This window comes from Meriones unguiculatus, chromosome 1 (assembly GCF_030254825.1).
Source record: "Meriones unguiculatus strain TT.TT164.6M chromosome 1, Bangor_MerUng_6.1, whole genome shotgun sequence".
Classification (NCBI taxonomy): Eukaryota; Metazoa; Chordata; class Mammalia; order Rodentia; family Muridae; genus Meriones; species Meriones unguiculatus.
The window spans coordinates 15,966,140-15,990,741 of NC_083349.1; the positions used below are offsets into that span (position 1 = coordinate 15,966,140).

Consider the following 24,602-nt stretch of genomic DNA (forward strand, 5'->3'; position numbering starts at 1 on the left):
ACAGTTGGCAGTGCTCCCCAGATGCACTGCCTCAGCTTGCTCTGGATAGGCTCCTGATGCTGTTCACCTTCCCGAGAACAATGCTCGACAGCTTAAACTTAACTACAGCTTTTGCTGTGGCTTTGCTCCAACTATAATTTCCCCTTTTCAGTTTTAGAACACAGTTTGTTAGTGGTTTGACACGGCTGGTGGGGTGCAAGTTTGGAGCTGGCCACAGCACTGATGGAGCCATCATTTCATCTACCCGTACTCAGAATTCATTGAAGCAATCAGGACAGCCACTGCCTTTCCATAATCCAATCAGTGGAAGCCCACTGGGAGAGAGGCAGTGCTTTAAAAAGTAATTGTTTAAATGAACTTGATATTTTTATTACAAAAATACATCATCACGCACTTTAAGGTTCGGTTTTTGCTCGGGAGCTCCATGCATTATTCAAGTGATTCATGGCGTGGCTAATGACAAGCACTGTTGTCTTTTAGGTAATCTAATAAAGGGCTTACTATGTGGGGCGATAGTGATGGTTACACAGGCACACACTGATGTGTTCATTCGGCATAATAAGTGGAATTCTGTTGGGCGTTGTCTTATCTCAGCCTGGCCCCAGCAGCACTTTTCTCATCCATTATTAGCTTCTAAACTGACCCTTTGACAACTTAGAACACAAGTTGAAACAGCCTGAGGCACAGGTGCTGGCTCTCTCTCTGGTGAGCTGCTCTCTGTCCCTGACTGCACTTGAGCAGTAGGTAGCCCTTTCCCTTTCCACCATTAAAATGATCTGGCTAATGTGGCCCTGGATATTGTTATACAGTAGGGACTTCCTGTACAGACTTCTTATGACCAAAAGCAAGGAGTGGCAAAGACAGGAGTGACCACACCCAGAGAAGGAAGGAGAGGACCAGAGGAAACTCCCCCACTCAACAGAGAAAGGCAGGGAGAGGGGTAACTTCAGCAGGCTGAAAGAGGTAGGGCCAGGGCCAGAGGTGACTCCATCCAGGCAAGGAGGGGCAGGGCCAAGAGAGCACCCTAACTCATGGTTTCCACCACATATTTTGCCTGGAGCTACTATGAATGGAGATGTGGCACTCCAGAAAAGTATCTAGATCTGGGTCTTGGTTCCCAGAAACCCAGGCCTCCAAAGCCCTGAAGTTCAGGAGGGACTAGCTTCCTCACAGTATCACAGGACTGAGAGCCATGACCTAGGTTGCTAGCTAGAAAACAGAAATGAAAACAGGCGTGGCCCTGAGGAGGAGGGCCTGGTGGCTTTCTGAGAAGGTTGGGTGGGCCTTGAGGGCCGAGGCAGATGTTCCTTGTGTCTTCTCTACCTCTCATTTCTCTCTGTGAACACCTCAGGTGCCACCCATGAGCTCTGGCATCCCTTCTGAATACAAACATCCCCAGCATGTGGACTGAATAGTAAGTGCTATAGGAAGAGCTGGGAGCCAGGACTGGGAAGTTCACATGGTCTGCACCAAAGAGGAGACATTAGACAGCCTTGGATGTCAGAAGGGTCAGCCCAGGATGCCCAGGATGCCCAGGACTTCTCCTCAGTCTTGCAGAGCCTGCAGGGACTGTGGAGCGTCAGACCGCTTCTCCTTGGCATCCCTTCTCCATTTGAGAAGAGAAACAGGACCAGGAGGAAGGACACTTTCTTGGGGCTCCTGCAGAACCAAAGACAAGTGTTGACAGGAAAGCAGAGTGCTACAGTAGCTGCCTGGCTTAAGCCTCTAGCACAACTTGTCAGTGACTGCATAAGCCAGTCGCTTCTCTCTTGGGCCTGTAACACTGACAGTGGCATCACTTGCTCCTCTTGCAGTAAGAATAAGCAGCTGGTAGCAGAGTGTAGGGTGGACAGTTTCCTCATCCCAAGTTCTCTACAAATGCAGGCCTTGGCTTGATCAAACACTTTCTTCCTTCCAGGCACCCTATCCATGCTACCCCTACCTTGCACAAGCTCTCCTCTCCACAGGAACACCCTCCACCCAGGGATCGACCAGCCAGGCTTCTCCCAGTTTATTCAGTTCTCTGCTACCACATTGCTTCCTTGGCAAAGCCGCTCCCGGGACCCCTCTGCAAACAGTCTTGCCTATCCAGGCCCTTACTATCCCAGGGTCCATCCATATCAAGTCCAGCATCTCACACCTTGACAAGGCCATCCCACAGCTAAAGTCTGCCCATTCCAGGGCCTCGAGTCCTTGAACCCTGACTAGGAACTCTGGGGTAATGAAGAAAAAGCAGGCACGCAGACGTGTGCCCAGAAAAGCTGGAGCCAGGCGAGGTAAGCACCCTCTGCTGCAGGGCCGTCCTGTGCCACTACTACCAGCTGCAACCTGGAACCAGTTTATTTATAAATAAATGTATAAATAATAAAGTTATAAACAATAACATAAAAATTTTATTTTTAATTTATTTTTATTTATACATCAGTGTATTTATTATGAACATCATGATGGGGGGGTGGAGCCGGCTAGCATCAAGAGGCCATCTCTCTGTAGGTGAGTAGTCTCAGGCTATAAGCAGGCAGGAGGAGGCAGCTGCAATTGCTAGATTTTGTACTCACTGGTTACCCGTGAGCACTTGGATCCCCAAGGAAGGTTTTGCCTCTTGGGTAAGGCTTTGTCATTCCCATGAGGCCGATGCATCAGAGTCCTCAGCATGGCCGTGCCCGTGTCAACAATACGTGTTTACCCAGGACTTCACTCACTCAGGGCTTCCTCCACTCCCTACACCTGAGCGTGCAGATTTCAGGCATTCGCTTATTCTGTGTAAGACCATATCCTAGCATACGCATATCTTTCACACAACATAAAGGAAAACAGCCTTCTAAAAGCACGCTTCTCACGCCAGATATGTGAACACTTGAAATTGGATTGTTGAAGAAAACAGATAAATCTTACCTCAAAACACAATGTCAAAATTAATTGACATTGAATTTAAGAAAAAGGGATAAAGTTTTTAGAGCTTCTGAGGCTGTATGGTACAAATAAAGGCAAACTAGCTAGCTGAAAAACGCCTATAAAGAGGAATAAAGTACATGCAAATGAAATGGTAAAGGCAGTTAGGGGAACAAGGCATGAGAATTTATGAAGAACGCTAAGAGTTAAGCAATTAAAATCAAGCTTCCAAAAGTAGTAATCAGAACATGAGAGAAAATATAAAGCAGAACGTCACCCCAGTCACAAAGAAGAACGTGAACATTTATAAGCTTGAAAACATAAGTTTTCCGGAATGTGAATCCTGCCATGAAGAAGCGGTGGTGTAAGGTGGGCCATCGTAAATATGCTAGGACCTTGGGCCCTGGATCCCTGAGAGTGAAGCATGACAGAAAAAGGAGTAAATAATGTCTGAGCATTTGGGGGGACACTTTCCAATTTCACTCCTGAAACCATCGTAGGACTCATTATAGCAACTTGCACAATGTAGTTGTTTCCTGGTTGTGTTTTCCGAACCTGTAGTCCTGAACACAGCATACACACGCTAACATCTGCATAAATAAAACTCACTAAAGGACTATGAGAATGGGTGCACCGGGAACTATGCAAATGTGATTCATTCGGTCAGTAAGTTAAAATTCTAAAAACATACGGTCTCCAATTTCCATAAAAGCACCCGGTAATTCATGAGATGCCCAGCTTAGTTTTCTAAAGTTCACGGTAAGCTAAGTATAGCTCTGGAGTTTATTCTAGACATTAGAAATAATTAGGGCCTGGAAGCAGGCATAGGAGCCTATTATCACTATAAAAAAAAAAGTTAAAGGAGCTCATTAAATACTTTGTGTCGCACTGGTTGACAGCTAACAGTGAAAATACAAGTATATATTTACAGAGTAAACAGAAGTTTGGAGAGAGGGGAGGTGCACCTGGGCTAAAGGGTCCACAAGCCTAAATGACTAAACTTCATGATTATAGCTAACGCATTAAAATGTCGCAGAGTGGAGCCAAAGAGTTTAGAGAACTCCAGTCCCTTGGAAAGGCATCCGTTGCCCACATCTGCGCCTGACCTAATATCCTTGGGACTATCAAGATCTTTAAATATGTTCTTAAACAGACTATCAGCTTCCACCGGTCCAAAAGCGAAGACTGTCATCAGACAGCACCTGCAAACTCTAACAGAGCTGTCTCCGCTCGGCTGCCACCCACCTGCCGATTGGTCCCCACCAACATGTTTAGTAAATCCTTGATTCACGACTTTATGGCTAATAAAAGCTCACTAACCTCTTCCACAGTGGAATACATCTTTTACAACAACCTGAGTTTGAGTTCCCAGGCCAGGATCACTCATGTTTGGTTCAAGAACAAACTCTCTTAATCCCTCTGGGTCAGGGCTGTGTTTCTGTGCTGATGGATGTAGCAAAGATGGCCATCGACATAAGTTTGAAATACAGAACTAAACAAGGCAAAAATCTCCTGTCCAGTGCTCAGAAGGCACAGATGATGTCAATGGGAGATTCCTTTATCTCTTTGCTTACCTACAAGCATTTCAATACAAACATGTTCATATCCCTGTTGTCATCAAATATATTTAGATGGAGCAGAGAAGACCACACGGGACATTAGAGCTTATCTGAGAACAGTGGTGCAGGAATATGGCACCACGGCTAAAATTTTTATCTAATTTTCAGACTGTTTACAGCACCATTTCTGTACATGTTTGTTCTAAGCAGCTTTACTTCCTTTGGATTTTCTAATAGATTTAAAAAAAACAAAAAACAAAAAAAAGCAAAGAACCAAAAGTGTCATCTCAGTGCGCCAGCAGGATTCAAGCCACAGCTCTGTCCCCCGCAGATGAACCCAGCTGAACAGCAGATGGCCATGACCCATGAGCACTGCACGCAGCCTCCCAGCCAGCCTCGCAGACTGATGTCTCGGGGTCATTCTTTCAGCCCCAAACCTCCCCTACATTTCTGGTAAGGGACATTTCTGGACCAGGAATGTGTGTCTCTCAGGGAGAGAAGTGTTCCATCTCAGACACAGTAGAAACAGAAGCTCATCCTTAGTTCTCCAGATGGGCTCTCACCTGAGGACCTGGGCGTCGGCCTTGAAATGAATATCTACCACAGTGGTTCTTAACCTAATGCTATGACCCTTTGATACAGTTCCTCAGGTTGTGGTGAGCTCTGACCATGAAGTTATTTTTGGTGCTATTTCATAACTGTAGTTTTGCAACTGTTATGAATTGTAATGTGAATATCTGTGTTTTCGGAGGGTCTTAGGTAATGACCCCTGTGAAAGAGTCATTTGACGTCATAAAGGGGTTGAGAAACACTTGTCTAGTACATTAGTCAGTTTCACCTTTTCCTTGCTTAGAAACCATGAAGATATTTATGAACAACCCTGCAAGCTATGAAGGATGAGCAGTCCTCACAGCTTCATCGCATTCCCCAAGGAGCCTGGCCACAGTGAGCAGCATCTCAGGTAAGCTGTCTGTGCACACGTATGCATTGCCTGGGTGCAAGGAACATTTGGAAAACATGGGAATTTCTGTAAAGACATCACCGTTTTCAAATAGCTCAGAGCTGAGGGGACTCAGATGGCTTCTAACTGTGTCTGATGCTGTAAGCATTTGTTCTCGTCATCTTCTCATTTGTTCATATTTCCTGCAAGATGCCAAGGAAGCCTGGGTCCTCCTGTTCCCTTAGCCTTCTGTTCTGAAGGGGGCCCTGAGCTTATGTCTTCTCTACAGCAGCTGTCATGCTACCCCAGAATCCCCTGAGGTACGTGCAGTTGGATGTATGTAGATGAGACCTAGCCTTTTGGCCAGTTATCAGCTGCCCTGTACTGAAAAGTTATCGCTTTTTCAGTTCACTCCTCTCACAAAAGAAATGCTAAGCAGTCACTCAGCAAACTACACACGGCACCCACTGTCTGGGGAGTGCTGGGCAGACAATCTGTGAGCAAAAAGCCTTAATCGGATTTGTAGGGCCACCGAGACAGGTGAAGTCAGGGCACCTGGAGGTCCTTTCTCTGCCCAAATATACTTGGCCACCAGTGCGCAAGGAGACATGCAAGCCAGCAAGCTTGGGTGTTCAGGACACCAGCATTTGAGTGACGGTGATTCATCTTTGCACCTGGCAGATGTTGTGACACAGGAGACAAGAAAGCATGTCCAGTTTAATGGAAAGTTTCCAGGATCCAATGATTGTGTAAAATGTGGGTCATGATGGGATACAACTCACAGGGACTGGATGAGTGAGGAAACAGGGAGCACGCAGCATGCTACCTCTAACCTCTATTACTCTGGCCATGTCTTTAGCCTGGCCATCATTGTTGCTACTGGAGTCTCCAGTAGCGTCCATGAAGAGATGGGCACTGAACAACCCAGAGCCAAGTGGAAGAGACCTTACCCATTCCTAGGGTCAACATGCACAGGACAACTGAATGCCCTGCCTGGGATTCAGGGCTTAAGGGCCTGCTTTACAGCCAGGCAGGCCTGACATACCACAAAGGTACAGGTTATAAGTAAACACCTTATGAGACGAGAAGCATTCTAGAGAGGAGTGTACCTCCAAATGCACAGTGCATCGTGAAAGATTTACAGCATTTGTGCTTACCAGACACTTTGAGAGGCTCCACAGGACAGAAATAGGCCTAACATTTCTGTTGTACCCTCTGTAAGACAGGCGGCACACACGTTTAGAAAGTGTTCAGCTAAGCATGTCTTTACTCCTTCCCTGGAGCAGCAAGGAAGAGTCAGAATTATTCAGGTGTGGGAATGGCTCCAAGAGGGCAGGTGTCCCAGAATGCCCCTGGCCCTACAACCTGTCCAGGAGGGAAGGACTAGGACACAGGGGCAGGAAGCTCCTGCACCTGACATGGTGAAAGGCTAAGATGGAAAAAGTCACTCAGATGAACATGAACTACTGCCCCCCCCCCCGCCACCGTGTGCCTCTCTGCCACTTACTAATCACTACGTCCTCAGCAAAGTCCCCAGAGAGTGCTCCTTCTGGCCTTCCTCCAGGTGGGCAGAACCGAGTCACAGTGGAGGAGCCACGGCAGAGCTTGTCTGGCCTTCCCACACACACTGCTGGTTTTGCATATGAAAAGTGAAATTGGTTTCTAAGTGGAATTGCAAAACATCTCTTTGCACAATGGACGACATTTGTGTCTGCACAGGAAGATTGTTCAGCGGGAAAACAGCACAAAGCCACCTCATTCAGAAGCTCTCATCCTGCTGGCGGGTGAGCACAGAGAGGGCAGGACGTCTTCACCTTGTTCGTTGCTCCTCTGTCACATGCTGTCCCAGAACCCCAAATTGTCCTTACAAGAAAATAGAATGAAAGGGTCTATCTGGCCTAGCTGAATTACATGGAAAACAATAGGTTCCATATAATTCCCAGAGTCACTGCTGGGAATTCTCTTGTGACTAGCTGGTACCCAGGAAAATATATGTATTTTTTTTATCAGATCTGTTCCTTTGGAGAACATTGCCTGACTAATAAAGATTGCACGTAGTGAGGGCACAAAAGGCATGTGAATGTGTACACTGCATAATCACACACGTGGGCACACATATGTTAGACAGTTAGACATGTCCCTAGGTTCCTAAGCCCTCAGGTAGAGTCTACCACAGACAAGAGCCATATCTTTCTCTAATCCAAGGGAGCCCCTCTGTCTGTAACTTGTGAAGACTTGGCCCATGTGAAGAGGAGCCTGTGGTGGGCCATTCTCAACACTGCTGTCAACTCACCCAAGCTGTTCCCCGCCTTCCGGCTAACTCTTCCTTCCATGACCGGTCAAGTGTTCCAGGGTCATTCTGTGGCTGTTTACATTTGCAGCTCATTCCCTCCGGCCTGGCACAGCTGTGAACTCCTCCTGGTTCCATTCATCAGTTGTGTTAGTCCCTTCCTCTTATCTTGGGGGGCCATGCTAGGCATTCATTCATTCCCCGAGTTCACCTCAGCATGTGACTTCACTTCTAAAAAGTGTCTAGTTTCAGCCCCACTTCATCGCCTGCACTCTTGGTGCTGTTCAGATGGCTCAGAACTATAGGTTCTGGCAGGAGGAGCTGGGTTCTGAGATATGAGGAGTGGATGGATTGGGTGTAAACCAGAAGAGCTTGGAAGGGAGCAGGTCAGCTCAGCTTTGTCACTACAGCAGGCTCTTTCCCTCTCTGCCTTTGTCTCTACTGCAGCTGGGGGGGGGGAGTGTCTTTCCTTTCTGCCTTGTCTTTGCCAAGGAGACACCACTGGCTAAAACTCTCATGGAATCCTTGCTCCAAACAGAGCATTCACAGACACTGGAAGACATGCAGTTTCCCTGTGTCATGGAGCACTCTACTCTGACAGGAAGGCATTCAGAGTATCCCTGGGGTTCTAAAGGCCTGTGTTTCTCCATGCCCCTTGTGACATCCTGAACCTAGATCCTCTACTCCAAACTCCTCATGGCAAAAGAGGGACATCTTCATGGAGACATGCTCTCAACATTCTCAAATACTGGATTCCTTAGGAAGTGAAAGAGTTTTTGTTTTTAGTGTGTATGGGTGTGTAATGGACATGCGTGCATAAATGGGGTTTTGTATATAGATGATGCACATGTGTCTGTGTGCACATATGTGTGTGCATGTGTGGGGAAGCCCCAGGTTGATAGCAGGAGTATACTTTGATCATTTTTCATTTTTAAAATTTTATTTATTATTCACTTTACATCCTGATCGTAGCCTCCTCCCTCCTTTCCTCCTGGTACCTCCCTCCCTCCCTCCTTCCCTTATCCTCCCATCCCTGCTCCTCAGAAAAGGGGAACCCTCCCACCAACCCACCCCAGCACATCAAGTTGAATCAGAACTGAGTACATCCTCTTCCCCTGTGGCCTGGTGAAGGAGCCCCACCAGGGGGAAGTGATCAAAAGGCAGGCATCAGAGTCCATGTCAGAGACAGCCCCAGCTCCCCTTACTAGCCAACCCACATGAAGCCTGAGCTACCCATTGGCTACAACTGTGTAGGGAGTCTAGATCCAGTCCATGCATGATCTTTGGTTGCTGCTTCAGTCTCCACAAGACCAACCTGGGCCCAGATTAGTTGTCTCTGTTGGTCTTCTTGTGGAACTCCTCTCCCCTCCAGGTCCTTCTATCTTTCCTCCCACTTTTCCACAAAACTCCCTGTGTTCTGCCCAGTGTTTGACTGTCTCAGCATGTTTTGATCCACTGCTGGGTGAAGCCTCTCAGAGGACAGCTATGCTAGGTTCCCATCTGCAAACATAATAGAATATTGTTAATAATGTCAGGGGTTGGCTCTCTCCCGTGGGGTAGCTCTCAGGTTGGGCCAAGCATTGGTTGGACATTCCCTCAATTGCTGCTCTGTTTTTATCCCTGGACATCTTGTGGGCAGGGTAAATTTTGAGTCATAGTTTTTGTAGGTGTTAGAGGGTGGCCTCTTCAGTCTCCATGACTCTACTAAGAGTCTCAGCTAGAGTCACCCACATATCCTCCCAGAAAGCATACCCTTTTGTAGGTCTTCAGCGTGTCACAGAGATGACCCCACCTACCGTTTGTCTTCTTTCTGAAGGCTTTGTGATCTCAAGCCCCTACTCTCCCCAAGTCTAATCTCCACCCTTGTTTCTCTCCGAACTCTCTCTCACCTTGCTTTGTCTCTTCAACTCTTCAACTGTCTGTTCTACTTCCCCTTCTGAGTGAGATTTAAGCATCCTCCCTTGGATCCTCCTTGTTACCTGTCTTCTTTGGGTCTATGAATCGAAGTATGTTTATCTTGTACTCCATGGCTAAAATTCACTTATAACTGAGTACGTATCATGTGTGTCTTTCTGAGTCTGAGTTACCTCACTTAGGATGATCTTTTCTAGTTCCAATCATTGGCCTGCAAATTTCAGAATATCCTTGTTTTTAATAGCTGAGTAGGATTCCATTATGTAAATGAACCACAATTTCTTTATCCAATCTTAGGTGGAGGGACATCTAGGTTGTTTACAGTTTCTGGCTTTTATGAATAAAACTGTTATGAACATGCCTGAGCAAGTGTCCTTGTGGTATAGTGGAGCATCTTTTGGTTTTATGCCCAGGAGTGGTATAGCTGGGTCTTGAGGTAGAACTATTCCCAATTTTCTGGAAAACCCCAGATTGATTTCCACAATGGTTTATACATGTTTGCACTCCCACCAGCAAAGGAAGAATGTTCCTCTTTCTCCACATTCTTGCCAGCATGTGCTGTCATTTAAATTTTTGATCTTAGTTATTCTAAGATGGAATCTCAGAGTCATTTTGATCTGCATTTCCCTTGATGACTAAGGATGCTGAGCATTCCTTTAAGTGCTTCTCTGCCACCCGAGATTCCTCTGTTGAGAATTCTGTTTGTTTATTTATTTGTTTGTTTGTTTACTTATTTATTTTTGAATGGGAGACTTTGATGACAGCTTCTATTTCCTTAGGGGATATAGGACTATTTAATTTATTTACCTGGTCTTGATTCAGCTTTGGTAAGTGGAATAGATCAAGAAAATTGTCCGTTTCATTTAGATTTTTAAATTTTGTGGCAGATAGGCTTTTGAAGTAAGACCTAATAATTGTTTGGATTAAGTGTCCGTTGTTATGTCCTCCTTTTCATTTCTGATTTTGTTGATTTGGATAGTGTCTTTCTGCCTTTTAGTTAGTTTGGCTAAGGGTTTGTCTATTTTGTTGATTTTCTCAAAGTACCAACTTTTGGTATCATTGATTCTTTGAATTGTTTTATTTGTTTCTAATTTATTAATTTCAGCCCTGAGTTTGATTTTTCCAATTGTCTAGCATCTCACAGAGTCTCACAGAGTCTCACAAATAATTGGATTATTTGGTTTGTTAGTGTTTAATTTCTTGAATTCTTTATATATTTTGGATATCATCAAATGTAGGATTGGTAAAGATCATTTCGCAGTCTGTAGGCTGCCGTTTTATTCTATTGACAGTGTCCTTTGCCTTACAGAAACTTTTCAGCTTCAAGAGGTCCCATTTATTAATTGTTGGTCTTAGAGCCTGAGCTGTTGGTTTTCTGTTCAGGAAGTTGTCTCCTGTGCCAGTGAGTTCTAGGCTCTTCCCCACTTTGTCTTCTAATACATTTAGCACTTCTGGATTTGTGTTGCCATCTTTGATCCACTTATATTGGGTTTTGTGCAGGGTGATAAATATGGATCTATTTGCATTTTTCAACTTGCATTCATTTAGACCAGCACCATTTGTTGAAGATGCTATCTTTTTTTTTTTCTGTTGTATGGTTTTGACTTCTTTGTTAAAAATCAAGTGTCGGTAGGTGTGTGAGTTTATTTCTGGGTCTTCAACATAATTCCATTGATCAGCCAGTTTATTTCTATGCCAGTACCATGTAGTTTACTATTGCTCTGTCATACAGCTTGAAATCTGGGATGGAGATACCTCCAGAAGTTCTTTTATTATATGGTATTGTTTTAGCTATTCTGGGTTTTTTTTCCATATGAAGTTTAGAATCGTTCTTTCAAGGTCTGTAAAGTATCATGTTGGAGTTTTGATGGGATTGCACTGAATATGTAGATTCCTTTTGGTAAATTGGCTATTTTAACTATGTTAATCCTGATTCATGAGCATGAGACATCTTTCCATCTTCTGACATCTCCTTCAATTTCTTACTTAGGAGACTTGAAGTTCTTGTCATACAGGTCTTTGACTTGCTTGGTTAGAGTTACACCAAGATACTCTATATTATTTGTGGCTATTATGAAGAACGCCATTTTCCTAATTTCTTTCTCAGCCAATTTGTCATTTGTATACAAGAGGACTACAGATTTTTTTTTAAGTTAACTTTGTATACAGCCACATTTCTGAAGGTGTTTATCAACTATAGAAGTTCTCTGGTAGAATTTTTGGTGTCATTCATGTATACTATGATATCATCTGTGAATAGTGATATGTTGGCTTCTTCTTTTCCAATTTGTATCCCCTTGATCCACTTTTGTTGTCTTATTGCTTTAGCTAGGTCTTCAAGAGCTATGTTGAAGAGATATGGAGAGAGTGGGCAGCCTTGTCTTGTCCCTGATTTCGGTGGGATTGATTTAAGTTTCTCTCTGTTTAGTTTGATGTTGGCTATAGGCTTTCTGTATAGTGCCTTTATTGTATTTAGGTATGTGCTTTTTATCCCTGATCTCTCCAAGACTTTTAACATTAATAGGGTGTTGATTTTTTGTCAAATGCTTTTTTAGCATCTAATGAGATGATCACATGAGTTTTTTCTTTCAGTTTGTTTATACGATGGATTACATTGATGGATTCTTGTATACTGAACCATCCCTGTATGCGTGGGATGAATCCTACTTGATCATGGTGGATATTTTTGATGTGTTCTTGGATTTGGTTTGCGAGTATTTTATTGAATATTTTTGCATCAATGTTCATAGGGAAAATTGGTCTGAAATACTCTTTGTTGGTTTTTTGCGTGATTTAAGAATGAGGGCGAGTATGGTATCATAGACTGAGTCTGGCAAAGTTCCTTCTGTTTCTATTTTGTGGAACAGTTTGAGGAGTATTGGTATTAGCTCTTCTTTGAAAGTCTGGTGGAATTCTGTGCTGAAATCAAGTGGCCCTAGACTTTCTTTGGATGGGAGACTTTTAACGACTACTTCTATTTTCTTAGAGATTATAGGACTATTTAACTTGTTTACATCATCTTGATTTAACTTTGGTAAGTGGAGTCTATCAAGAAAATTATCCATTTCATTTAGATTTTTCCAATGTTGTCGAGTACAGGCTTTTAGAGTAAGACCTAAAGACTCTTTGGATTTCCTCACTGTCTGTTGTTATGTCCCCCTTTTGCATTTGTAATTGGACAGTTGAGTCCATTGATGTTGAGAGATATTAATGACCATTGATTGTTAGTTCCTTTTATTATGACGGTGGTGGTGGTAGTGTGTTTGTGTGATTGTCTTCTTTTGGTTTTGCTGTAGTGAAGTTATTTGTTTTCTTGAATTTAGTTAACCTCCTTGGATTGGAGTTTTCCTTCTAGGAAAACCATTTTCTGTAGGGCTGTTTGTACATAGAATTTGATTTGTCATAGAATATTTTGTTTTCTCCATCTACGGTGATTGAAAGTTTTGCTGGATATAATAGTCTGGGCTGTCATCTGTGATCTTTTAGTATCTGCAAGACATCTGGCTAGGCCCTTCAGGATTTTAGAGTTTCTGTTGAGAAGCCAGGTATGGTTGTGATTCATCTTCCTTTAAACGTTACTTGGCCTTTTCCCCTTGCAGCTTTTAATATTTTTTCTTTGTTCTGTATATTTAGTGCTTTGAATATTATGTGGCAGGAGATTTTTTTCTGGTCTAATCTACTTTGTGTTCTGTAAGCCTCATGTATATTTAAAGTTATCTCTTTCTTTAGGTAGGGGAAATTTTCTTCTATGATTTGCTGAAAATAATTGGTCCTTGGAATCAGGCTTCTTCTGTTTCTTCTATTCCTAGTATTCTTAGGTTTCATTTTTTTCATTGACTCCTTGGATATTTTGTATCAGGAATATTTTTGATTTAATATTTTCTTTGACAGATGATCAATTTCTCCTCCATCTCTTGTATTCTGTTGGTGATGCTTCCCTCTGTAGTTCCTTTTGTCCTCTATAAGTTTTCCAGCTCTAGAATTCTCAGTTTGTGTTTTCTTTTTTTTAATTTTATTTTTTATTAATTACACTTTATTCACTTTGTATCCCCCCATAAGCCCCTCACTCCTCCCCTACCAATTCCACCCTCCCTCCCTCTTCTTCATGCATGCCCCTCCCCAAGTCCACTGATAGGGGAGGTCCTCTTCTCCTTCCTTCTGATCTTAGTCTATCAGATCACATTAGGAGTGGCTGCATTGTCATCTTCTGTGGCCTGGAAAGGCTGCTCCCCCCTCAGGGGGAGGTGATCAAAGAGCAGGCCAATCAGATTATGTCAGAGGCAGTCCCTCTTCCCATTACTATGTAATGCACTTGGACACTGAACTGTCACGTGCTACATCTGTGCAGGGGTTCTAGGTTATCTCCATGAATAGTCCTTGGTTGGAATAAGAGTCTCTGGGAAGTTCCCTGTGTTCAAATTTTCTGGTTCTGTTGTTCTCTTTGTGGGGTTCCCGTCCTCTCCAGCTCTTACTATTTCCCACTTCTTACATAAGATTTCATGCACTCTGCCCAACAGTTGGTGTTTTCTTTATTGATTCTATTTTTGCTTTCAGGTCTTGAACCATTTTATTAATTTCCTTCATCTGCTTGATGGTATTTTCCTATATTTCTTTAAATGCTTTATTAATTTTCTCTTTAAAGGCCTCTATTTGTTTGATTATATTCCTGTATTTCTTTAGAGATTTATTTGTTTCATTTTTAAAGGCCTCTGTCATCTTCATAAGTATAGATTTAAGGTCATTTTCCTTTGTTTCAGGTGTGTCAGGATATCCTGAGCTTGCTTTATTATGATAGTCGGATTCTGGTGGTGCAATATTGCCCTGTTTTATGTTGCTTGTATTCTTACACTGGCCTTTAGCCATCTGGTTGACCCTGGTGTTGGCTGGTTGTTCCTGGAGCCTGCTGGGCTTCTCAGATGCACTGAGATCAGGGGAGGACCTGGGCCATAGGCTGGGGATGGAATTCCTCGAATAGCCTACAGCCCTTCTCTGCCATTTGGGTCCCACTTCCACCTATAGGCAGGGATTTAAGGTGTGAGTGTCCAACCTGTGTGATTCTGAGGTCTGGCAGATCTCCTCTAGATAGCTAGTAGAGGCATGAACTGTAAGCTAGATCATGTCTCTGGAATCCAGAGTTGTCTATTAGATGGTGGGAGATCTGAGGCTGGTACCCTGCATATCTGGCAGCCAGGATCCTCTCCTCTTTCTGGGAGAAACATGAATGGATGCTGGCATTTCAGAGTCAGCAGCCAATTGCTCGCTCTGCAATCACTACGCTCCTGGTACTCAGACTATGCTAGACGTTACCATCTTGGAAGGAGACCTATTTATGTTTCAGCTTTTCATGTTTCATTCTTCCTGGTTTCATTGCCCTGCTTCCTTGGAAAACCTTCAAAGTAAATCACCAATCCGACAACTCTTGGGCAACATCTGCTCCATCAGTCTGTCCTTACGGCCATGTGCTCGTCATCCATCTTGCGTCGTGGCAACTCTTTCCTCTCCTGCTACCTCTTTCTCTCCTCCCCTCCTGCAACCTCTTCTGCCTCTCTTTTGATCCTTTCCCATTTTATTTATTGAGGCAGTGTGCTGGCTCATTTTGTGTCAACTTGACACAAACTAAATAATCAGAGGAAGGAGCCTAGTTGAGGAAATGCCTCCTTATGAGGCATCTGAAATCCAGCTGTAAAGCATTTTTTCTCAATTAGTGATCAATGGGGGAGGGCTCAGACTATTTTGGGTAGTGCCATCCCTGGGCTGGTGGTTCTTGGTTCTATAAGAAGGCAGGCTGAGTAAGTTAGTGGAAGCAAGCCAGTGAACAGCACCTCTCCATGGCCTCTTCATCAGCTCCTGCCTCCAGGATCCTGCCCTGTTTGAGTTCCTGTCCAGACTTTTGTAGCAGGTCTTTCCTAGTTTGTGGATTCTTCCCCACCCCCATTTCGCTCCCTAAAACTAGATAGGAGAGAAACAAGGAGAGAGGAGAAAGAGGAATTACGAAAATCCCTGAATCTAATTTCTTTCCTTCTGTTTCTTCTTTGAGCATGGCTACTAACAAATCACAACCAACCTCCCTAAACAAACAACAACCCCGCCTCTCAGGTCACTCACGTTTATGTACCCTCTAAAAAATTCCCAGAATTCCAATTGTCACACAACTGCAAAACTTATCTGCCGCTAGCAAAACCATGCTTCTGCTAGAGCACAAGGCAAATCATAGTCAGCTGCTGCGGACAGTCCAAAGCAGCCCCACATCCCTGTACCTGGGGTTAAAACAAAAGCACATTCTTATATTTCTGTATTTTAAAAAATAAATTCATAATTTACACTACAGACTTCCTTCAATGACAAACAGCAATGTGGACGTATAAGCCAAATAAATCCTTTTCTCCCCAATTTGCATTTTGGTCTTGGTGTTTCGTTATAGCAATAGAAACCCTAACTAGGTTGGTAACAGAATAGTGAGGTATGGCTGTGATAGACCTGTTTTGGAGAGGTTTATGGAAAACGGACTTTGGAACTTTGGGCTAGAAGAGCCATTGAGTGTTAAGAGCCCAGTGGGATGTTCTTTAGGAGCTTGGAAGATAAAAAGTGGAGAGCAGTGCAGACAATGGAGGCTTGACTTGTGAAGTTTCAGAGGGAAATTTAATGACTCTATCAGGGTCATTTGCTATTTTGAATTACAATTCTGTCATTCTGGTCAGCTAGGGCTGAAGAGTCCCTTGTGATTAACAAGAGACCAGCACCATTGAGGTAAAAGCTTTGCAGTACTGGGACAATTGATGATGATAAGCTGGAGCTAAGAAATGGGTTCCTTACAAAAGACCAGCATCACTGAGGTGAATATTTTGGGAAGTGTTTCCTGAGAGCACAGAGAAGCTGTGTTCCATCTCGTTGCATCTCATGCTGACAGCCGAACTTGGTAAGGTAAGTCACCTAGGTGATACCAGTTTTAAGAAATGAGGGGGTCATGGAGAGCAGCTGAGGACTGGCACTGGGAGAGGCCAGAAGAGGCCATTAGTGAAGATGCAGTTCAGTGGCAGCTGAAGGCCCAAGAATGAAGGAGTCATGGAAAAAAAGTTGAGGCTTTTTTTTTTTTTTGAAGAAAGCCTATGAAAGGCTATTGGTGAAAGTGAAGCCCACTTGCAACAGAAGACCCCAGGGTTTTGGAGATGCAAGTATCATGAGATAATCACCAAGAACAGCAGCAGCAATGGAGTGGAGCCAACAGGAGCTTAGAAGACAAGCTATGTGAGCTACACAGGTCAGAGCTGGAGAAGTGACCCAAGTCCTTTGGAGGATCATGAGTGCATCCCAGACATTGGATGGTTGAAATTTAGTTTGATTTGATTGTGACTGTGCCCTGATTATTTCCTCTTGAAGTAAGAAACTATTTGGTTTACTTTTGATTTTACTGGAGTCTACAATTGAGAGACTTTAAATTTTAAAAGACTTTGTATTTTAAAAGAAATTGCTTATTTTAAAGGGACTGAAATTTTTTAAATTTTTTTATTTATTACAATTTATTCACTTTGTATCTCAGCTGTAGCCCCCTCCCTCAGCCTCTCCCAATGTCACCCTCCCTCCCTCTTCTCCTCCTTCTTCTCCTCCTTCTCCTCCCATGCCCCTTCCCCAGTCCACTGATAGGGGAGGTCCTCCTCTCCTTCCATCTGACTGTAGCTTATCAGGTCTCATCAGGACTGGCTGCATTGTCTTCCCCTGTGGACTGGTAAGGCTTCCCCAACCCCATCAGGTAGAGGTGATCAAAGAGCCAGGCACTGAGTTCATGTCAGAGACAGTCCCTGTTCCCATTACTAGGGAACCCACTTGGAGACTGAGCTGCCATGGGCTACATCTGTGCAGGGGTTCTAGGTTACCACCATACATGGTCCTTGGTTGGATCAGTCTCAGAAAAGACCCCTGTGCCCAGAGTTTTGGGTTCTGTTGCTCTCCTTGTGGATCTCCAAGGGACTAAAATTTTAATGTATTTGAATGAGTAAAGACTGTGGGACTTTTAAAGTTATTTACGTTTTTAGTGTGAGATCTTGGGGATGAATAAGAAGAGTTGTAGCTTAAAAGTGATGTGTTTGTGTGCCTCAAGTTGACAAGGGGTCAGTTTTTATGGCTGGTTTTGTGTCATCTTGACACAAGCTAGAGTCATCAGAGAGGAAGGAGTCTCAGTTGAGGAAATGCTTCCATGAAATCCAGCTATAAGGCATTTTCTCAGAATCAGTGATCAATGGGAGAGGGCCCAGCTCATTGTAGGTGGTGCCATTCCTGGGCTGGTGGTCCTGGGCTCAGCCTGGGTCCAGGCTGAGCAAGCCAGGGGAAGCTAGCCAGTAAGCAGCACTCCGCCATGTTTTTGCATTAGCTCCTGCCCCCAGGATACTGCCCTGTTTGAGTTTCTTTCCTGACTTCCTTCAACAATGAACAGCAATATAGCAATATGGACATGAAAGCTGAAAAAAAAAAAAAAAGAAACCCTCTCTACCCAACTTTCTTATTAAAACCCTAACTAATATAGGCAGGGTCTCTCCGGTGAGCCCAAAACTCTTTGATAAGGCCAGTCTAGGTAACCAGCTTGCTTGTAGGTCCTCTCCTCTCTCTCTCTCTCTCTCTCTCTCTTAGTCTGAACACCAAGATTCCAGATGGCCTGGTACGACCATCCAAACTCTACCTGAGTTCAGGAAATGCAAGCTCTGCTTCTCATGCATTCATGGCAAGCATTTATCTGCTGAGCCATTTTGCCAGCCCCGGCAGAAAGATTTCCTCTGTCATCTGATGGTGAGTCTCAGATTTTCCAACCGAGCTGAGCTACCCATACTAAAGGTTTAAAAAGAAAAACTGGTCAAGCAGGACCAGGCATGGTGGCTTCCCACCAGAACTGCTTGACAACTACCCACCAGAACTTCATGTGCCAGAGGAGAGCCCTGAGATCTAGGATAGACCCCATAGGCCAAGGGAATTTAGAGAGACATTTGATACACTCCCGCTCACCAGTATTACCAGTTCCTTTGCTCAGTTCATGATTCTCCTACTACAAGGCTGAGAAATACACCAAAATTCAGTAGAGAGAGAAACTTTTCCTGGCATCTGAGAATGCTATAGACAAGAAGTGCTGACACTGGAGGGGAGAGTTGGAAAGACTTTGCTACCCCTCACAGCAATGCAGAAAGGGAAGCCATCCAGACAGAGCATTTTGCAGGAGCAGAAAATTAAAAATAGCGGCAGCGTTTTCACGTCTGGAAAACAAAAAATTCACAAAGGCATCCCACGCTGCTGAATGCTAAAGTGCCATCGAAATACAGTGGTGACTGTTTAGACAAGGTGATTACTTAACAAACGCTGAATTCCCGGGATGGAAACCATTGACAAATACGTTCATTCACTCCAGAAGGATCTGGATGCCCCAGATGGTGATCCTTCCCCCTGTCCAAGGTTATGTTTTGCTCTAAATAAAACCAAATGAAGCTTTGTTCTCTGGCAGGGCCATATGCTTTAATTGTCCTTAAGGATATTTGAGAAGCCATAAATAACTGAACTCATCTGCTTAGCAACAAGCTGGCAATGATAATTTTTTTTAGAGCTTTAACTTATCTTGAATACTTCCAAATTAAGGCACAAACTATCAGCTGATCAAACTAAACAGGCCTTATTTGCAGGAAAAGTGTACTGGCTACTGTGGTGGTTTGTGTTAATTGTTAACTTGAGACAAGCTAGAATCGCCTGGGAAGTCCCATTGAGGAACTGAGCTAGACCAGATTAGTCTCTGAGGGATTTTGCGGCTGCCTCAGTTGATGTGAGAAGGCCCAGCCTGAAAGTGGACAACCTCATTCCCTGGCTTTGGACCCAGGACTGTGTAAAAGCAGAGCAAGGCAGCTGAGCACTAAGCATGCATGTGTACATTTCTCTCTCCTCCTGAGTGGGTAAGTGTTTTCTCTCTTAGAGCTGCTTGTGTCAGTGTTTTATCACAGCAACAGAGATACAACTACAACCATCACCACTGGGACCAAAAGCTGGACAAAAGGAATTTTGGAAAAGAAGGAGACGGTTTGGCTCACAGTTCAGAGAGTGGGAACAGTTCAGGAGGGGAAGGACTGGGAGTACCACTGCCTGTGGCAGTGGGGGAGTGAGGCAGCTGCCACTCTGCACAGTAAACAGGAAGCAGAGAGCTTATTCCAGAGTGGGGCTGGGTAATCACCCTCATGGGCCCTCTTTCAGTAGCCTACCTCTGTCAACCATGTCTCCCACCCCAAAGATTATTCAACCTCCCAGCCTGGAGCTGGGAACCAATGTGTTCAACACACAGAGAAATTCTTTAGGAATGGAGGAAACAGGTTTTTTAAAAGTAAGTATAAAACATGAATATAGTTTTTCTAGCAAACAAGATAATAACATCTAAAAATTACTTTTAAGTTAGCAAGGTTCTCTTCCATAGTTCTTCAGGTTACTTTATCCAGATGATTATTTTGCTTAAAATAATTTTAAAAGTTTAATAGAATTTCATGCTTTTAATAGAGACTAAATTTTTTTTTGCCAAAAATACAGCCAGATCAAATAACTTGATTTGTAATTATCACTGTGGATATGATTAAGTTTTGATGTGAAATCAAGAGAATCCAGTAAGTGTTTAGCATGTCACAGTTAACCTGAGCGGACACTTAATTAGCAATGCCTAATGCTACTTGATAAAAGGTTGCATTTGTTTGCTTTTTTGAAAAGATGATAAAATGTTCTTACTTTCTGAAGTTGGTTTACCATCTTACTTTCAGATGGTTCTCAACAGCCCTACCCAGCCCTCCAACACCATTCCACCTGAATCCCAACCGGAAAGAGTGGAGAGGCTGCACTGGGTGTAGGTTCCAAACAGTTGCTGGTCAGGAAAGAGAAAGGATAGTGTGAAAGGAGTTGAACAAAGACCAAGGAGGACGATGAAAGACGATCTAAAACCAGGCCTACTATGGCCTCACTATTGCCCCATACAAATGCAGAGCACACACTTGCATGAGAAGTTTGGCCTTCAAGGACCAGATCTAAGTCTCCTTCATACAACCAGACATATGCAGCCAAAGCAAAGGGCTAGGCTGGAAAATGCTTCAACACTGGTGATGCCCCGATGAGAAGAAAGATGTGTAGGCTAATGCAGTAAGGAGTGCTCAGAACATGGAACACGGCCTCAGTCATAGGACATACCTGCCACTTACCTTCTAAGAGGTGCGCTTTTTGGACCGGAAGATAATTCAGAAGCTCCTTTGGAAAAGGGAGGAGGAGGAAAAAACAAACTAACTTGTCATCTTCGTACCAAGCACTGGGAAACTAGGGACAGCTGAAGAGAAGCCATAAAATAGGGCCTGAAAGCTGAAGAATAATGCAGAGGAGCTACAGTGTGAAAAGGAGCAGCGTCACCCGGCGACCTATGTATACAAACCCACTGCTCACCTGTTCTTCTACCTCTGCAGACAAGGTCTGATCCTGCTGTCAGCCAACCACCGGCTCACCACTCGTCTGCACAGTTTCCACGAACTTCTCAGAGCAAGAGTGGTATAAAGCTAGAGGAGAGACAGCTCTTTGAGCAGCGTGTTATGGGCTGCTGAGAGTCCAGGATGCTAACGTTTCATGAAAGTTAGGATCCGCCTCTCCAGCAGTCTCAAACACAGCTGCTCCCTTAGGAGCAAGGTGCTGTGTAGACACTGGGCAGGTCAGTCCTTTCCTCCCATTTCTGTCAGTCTGGAGATGTTCCTGTTGCTTTCCAGATGGCTTCAGGAAGTAGTGCTGCTGACAGGACTTCCTGCCTGGGCCTTGCACACAGCTAAAGCAGGTGCGATGGAGACCCAGCCTGCTCGGCCCTGTGGCTGGGCATTAGCTTGGCATTACTGAATCGGGCTTCATATTCATGGTGACCTAAAATCACAGGAGGCAAAGAACTGGGCAGAGAACTCAGCCTGCCCCACCATACAAGGGTCTGCCCTACCCTGCAAGCATGGGTGACTGAGATGGATCCAAAAGCTAGGCGTGGTGGCACACACTTGTAATGCTGTGTCTGGGGAAGCAGACAAAAGCTGTGACCACCCTAACCAGCGGGCCCCAGGTCTCAAAATACCAAGGCAACAGCTCCTAATGAGCAACATCTGAGGTTGTCCTTTGGCCTCTATACATATATAGTGCACCTGCACATGCATGTATACACACACACACACACACACACACACACACACATCAAAAAATAAACTAATTGCTTAAGTAAAAATAAAATCCCAGGTGAGAGGATTTAAGCCAAAATCCTAGCCACCCATGAGATAAGCGTCTCTAGAAGCCAGGACTTCCTGTACTGTAAAGTGGTGGTCTCCACTGACTGCTGGCAGCTGAGAAAATGCTGAGACACACCAGGAAAGCTTGTTCCTGGCAGTTTGATTCTCTCACTGTCTGTCTGGTGAGGAATTCCCAGCTGAAGATAAAAGTAGAAAAGTTAAGAACTTGTAGACATCATATTCAAAATGCAGCCAGTGAATCAGGCACTTGGAACTAATAAGCCCTCAATAAGCGTGGTCCTGGCACTGACAGAAATGACACAGAGTGCCACAAAGCATAAAAAGTCTCCTTCTGAGGCAGGAGCTGACAGTTCTCATAAAACGCAGTGCTTTGAAAAGTGCTGGTGTCAATCACAAGCAAGTGCCTGACAAATCCTCAGGATACCATATTTTCTTTGCTGTGGAAAAGAAATCAAAGGAGCCAGGTTTGCCAGGAACCCTCATTACCCTAAAGAGACTTAAAATGAAAATCTTCAAGCTGCAATCCAGAGTCCATGCGCTCGTGAGCTGTAGGCACAAATACCATCCCACCTTTGGAGGGTATCCCTGAATGCCCTCAAGAATCTCACACCAGCCCTTGTAAAGCAGGGCCCAGCCAGCTCCCATAGTGGAGGATAGACATGCACCATGATCCATGTTCCATGGGCCAATCCTGCTTTTCAGGGGCAATGAGCAGAGGTGAGGGTCCCCTCTTCGGGGGCAAGTAGGCAGAAGTTTCTAGTCCTTGTCCTTAAAGGCATATGCAAAGGTAAGAGGCAGTGGGGATTCTAGAAAGTCCCTAGGTACTCAGAGCCAATAAAAACTTTAATGCAGTAAATATGGAGAGAATGACGTTAAAGGTACAGTGAATTTATATTTCAATGAGGAATAATTATAGAAAGAACTTTAGGCATGCCTGAAGCTGTAGTTTATGAAATCCTTGTAAAATCTTTAATTGCTCCTAGTCTGGGTGTATCCAGAGATGTAACAGATGATGTAGTGGAAGTTTTGGTGCCTTTAAAAATTTAGTTATGTTACATGAACATGTTTTTGTTTTAATCCCAGGTATGGGGTATGGAGCTGCTTTAGATTATCCACAGAAGCAGACTATTTGCTCTGAGAGGAATGTGATCTTTGCCAGCTATGGATGGTTTAATTCTGGAGACTCTGAGAGTGTATAAATACCAGAGCCCAGCGAGGAAAGAGGAGCTCTGAGGAAGAAGGCTGCTGCTGCTCCCCCTGCTGCTCCTGGCTGCTGTTGTGACAGTTTGATGAGAAGCTGGAGATATCCTGACAAGAAAGATTGGACTTGCCCCAAGGCACCCAACAACCCTAACTAGCAAAAAGTAGTCTAAAGGGACATACATTGCTCATCTCCTCTCTAACCTTCTTTCTCCAACCTAGTCTTGGGATGTTGGAAGGGTTTAGGGTGGAGAAGGAGGCAGAGATATAAAGAACCAAAATAAAACAGATTTTTAGAAGTGCCAACAAGATAACTTGGAAAAGAATCTGTAGTCCATATTAATAAGTGCAGCTCCAGCATTTGGATGGGACCCTGAGAAACGCATTAAATTCTATTCCAAAGTACCATTTAAATATCACTTTCACTTAACCTGCAAGGTAGAAACAGTCCTCTGTAACAATAAAAGCTATAGAACAGTAGATACCCAGAAGAATGGTATTTAATTTACTAACAGTGAATGGTGAGTCCTGGTGGTCTTGATCCCAAGAATGCCTCACTCTGTCATGGCTCCCAGCTCTGAGAGGTTCTGTGAGCCAAATGCAATTGTTCCAAGAAATGTCATCCATAAGGAGTCCACAAGAAACAGGCTCAGACCTCAGAGCCACGGTGCTCATTGAAGAACGAAAAACAGGGCTCACCAATACAGTGAGAAAAAGATCAAACCAAGCCTAACTCAGAACAGTGGAGAGGGCCTTCAGATATGGCAAATTGCCATCTTTTCAGATCATTAGGATGGATGGGAGGATGCAGGATGTTTCAGAGCTGAAGTTTCTAAGTCCATGGTGATCAGGAGCAGGTTCTGTGATTGCCTTCAACATAGCATACAGCAACAGATTTCTAAAAGCTAAAATCAGGCTCAGTCTGATTTCTTGGGTTGCTGAGTTACAAAGTGAGCGGGGGTCACATTCACAGCCTCTTCAGATTCCTTAAATGAAAAGCAGAGTGCTGGTTGGGGGAATCGAAAGAAAGTGAGTGTATGATGGGGACATTGAGTTTCAAGACTCCAAAGCAAGCACCAGTGCCCTGGGTCTCTCTCCTCAGAAGTAGCAACCCGTATCCCTCACCAGACTGCTGTATTTTAAAGGATGGCATGTTTCTTGCCCTTCCGTTTCCTTGGGAGTACATTCTCTTCTTAATCTAGGAAGCTAACGATAGTGCCAAACCCAAGGGAGGAAAATGTGTTCACTGAAAGGACTGTTAGACTTACTAACCTGTATGGAAAATAAAAGTCAGAGAACACTGAGTCTAGGAGAGAGGGACATGTTCAGATAAAGTCAGATTCAGAAAATCTGGAATTGTGATGAAGACCTGGTTCTCAGTTCTCCCTGGCTCTACCAGTTCAGCTGACCCCACTGGTCGCCCCAAGACAGCTTTCTTTCAGTTAAATTTAAGAGGCCCAGATATCCTATGGAATGATGAAGAAAAGAGTTCAAAGAATCTGAAACATAACAGGACAGGACAGGGTCCCTTGAGACAGCAGGTC

The 24,602-nt window shown here is 44.1% G+C and overlaps 1 pseudogene; it reads left to right on the forward strand.

Annotated features, from left to right (window-relative positions):
* The window catches only part of LOC110549038 (ferritin heavy chain-like), a 176,578-nt pseudogene that overhangs the window by 12,541 nt on the left and 139,435 nt on the right, over positions 1-24,602 (forward strand).